The sequence below is a fragment of the Alosa sapidissima genome, chromosome 18, assembly GCF_018492685.1.
Source record: "Alosa sapidissima isolate fAloSap1 chromosome 18, fAloSap1.pri, whole genome shotgun sequence".
NCBI lineage: Eukaryota > Metazoa > Chordata > Actinopteri > Clupeiformes > Clupeidae > Alosa > Alosa sapidissima.
The window spans coordinates 28,655,914-28,658,970 of NC_055974.1; positions in this window are offsets into that span (position 1 = coordinate 28,655,914).

The window sequence follows — 3,057 nt, forward strand, 5'->3', positions numbered from 1 at the left end:
TAAAAAGCATCTGTGTGTGTTTGTGTGCGTGTGTGTGTGTGTGTGTGTGTAATGAGCGTGACATGGTGTGTGTGCGGCATTGTAAATTTCGACTCGTCCCGATCCGTCCTTGTGATTGGAATAGAAAAGGGGCGACACACCGAGCCGTTCTCCTCTTCCTCCTGCAGAGCACACACACACACACACACACACACACACACACATACACACACACACACACACACACAATCTCCTCCTCCTCCTGCAGAGCCAGATTTGGAACAGAATCGAGAGCGCTGGCCGGATTAGATTCCTCAGAAAAACCATCAATTCTATTTCTGACTGTTATTCAACGCATGCACACACACACACACACACACAGACACACACCAGACGTAGTCTTACACAAATCAGGGCAGGGCTGTAGTCAAGACCACCTTTGTCGAGTCTAAGACAAGTCCAAGACCAGGACTAGTCGAGACCAAGTCAAGACCGAGTCCAGAGAGGTTCGAGTCCAAGACAAGACCGAGTTCAAAAAGGTTCGAGTCCGAGTCAAGATAGAGTCCAGGATAGGAAAAAAAGTCTTATGCATGACCGTATCAAGACAATCATTTTGGGTTATTATTATTATTATTATTATCTAAAAGCAAAAACAGTGAGACAACATCCAGGATTTGTAAGTGTAGCCATTCCCCTTCTCCAATATTATTATAGGGCTGTCAAACGATTCAAAATATATATTTTGAAATGAATTAATCTCGATTAACAGTAAAATAAACTCTCAGGCTTGCGGTTTTAGGTTTTGCGGCTTCCGTTACGTGACATCAGCCCCCCACTAAGGTAAACACTATTGCGTTAATATTTTGTAACGCATTATGTATTTCAAAATGAATCGATGCGATTAACACGTTAATTTTGATGGCCCTAAAGACACCTGGACTCGGTCGAGACCAAAAGCCATATTTGGCAAGACCAGTGGCCGAGACCGAGACAAGACCAAGTCCAAATACTAGCGAGTCCGAGACCATAGAAAAACGGTCTCGAGTCCGGACTCGAGTCCAAGACCGGACTCGAGTACTACAGCCCTGAATCAGGGGGAGCAAAACTGATTGCTGTGTGCACTCTGTGGTGAGCACAGAAGAAATGGCTGTGGACAGTTGATGTGTGTATTTTCAAATGACATGTGAACAGAATGATAAGTAGCATAATGTCCAAAACACTTGTCCACTCATGCTAGCATGCACACCATGCTAACCAATTCTCTTGCAATACCACTTTGCACCAGGTGTGGCGCTGTTTTAAATATGATGCATGGCAGTGGTAGAGTGCTGTGTGAACTCCAATCCAACAGAACTCCTTAAACAAGGACCTTTAACACCTGAAGCGCCATCATTTCATAACTACTCCAAACTGCAGTCTTTTCGACTCTTTGATTTTAAGTTTTTAGAAGGTCAAAATGACCGTCACGGCAGTTCTAGTGGTAATCCTATCAAATAGAGAAGTGTGACCACTTGAGGTGTCACATACAGTGACCTTTGACCTCTGCCATCCTGGCACAGTCAGATGAGCTAGTTCTCACTGAACACACACATCGACTCTGAACACACACATCGACTCTGAACACACACATAGACACTGAACACACACATAGACACTGAACACACACATATACACTGAACACACACATAGACACTGAACACACACATTGACTCTGAACACACACATAGATACTGAACACACATATCGACACACATCGACACTGAACACACACAACGACACTGAACACACATATAGACACTGAACACACACATATACACTAAACACACATATAGACACTGAACACACATATTGACACTGAACACACACATAGACACTGAACACACACACAGACACTGAACACACACATTGACTCTGAACACACACATTGACTCTGAACACACACATTGACACTGAACACACACATCGACACTGAACACACACATTGAGACTGAACTCACACATCGGCACTGAACACACACAACAACACTGAATACACACATAGACACTGCATACACACATAGACACTGAACACACACATAGACAATGAACACACACATAGATACTGAACACACACATAGACACTGAACACACATATTGACACTGAACACACACATAGACACTGAACACACACACAGACACTGAACACACACATTGACTCTGAACACACACATTGACTCTGAACACACACATCAACACTGAACACACACATCGGCACTGAACACACACAACGACACTGAATACACACATAGACACTGCATACACACATAGACACTGAACACACACATAGACAATGAACACACACATAGATACTGAACACACATATAGACACTGAACACACACATCGAGACTGAACTCACACAAAGGCACTGAACACACACAACGACACTGAATACACACATAGACACTGAACTAAGGGTTACAGTTTTAACTGAATCATTTTGGAACGTTTAAAAATGTGAAGTAAACACGCCCTCTGCCTACTGAATTTGATCCTTCGGTTGAATTCACCACACACACACACACACACACACACACACACACACACACATACACACACACACACACACACACACACACACACACCACCCCTTCGGTTGGATTTGATCCATTGGTGTGTCATTATACGCCACCGCATCAGATTCAGGTGTGTGTATTTGACTGAATCAGATTAAGGTGTGCGGCTGCATCAGATTCAGGTGTGTGTATGCGACTGCATCAGATGCAGGTGTGTGTATGCGACAGCATCAGATTCAGGTGTGTGTATGCGACTGCATCAGATTCAGGTGTGTGTGCGTGACCGCATCAGATACAGGTGTGTGTGTGACCGCATCAGATTCAGGTGTGTGTGTGTGTGTGACCGCATCAGATTAAGGTGTGATTCAGGTGTGTGTACGACTGCATCAGATTCAGGTGTGTGTATGCGACGGAATCAGATTCAGGTGTGTGTGCGACCGCATCAGATTCAGGTGTGTGTGTGCGTGACCGCATCAGATTCAGGTGTGTGTGTGCGTGACCTTATCAGATCAGCCCAGCTCCAAG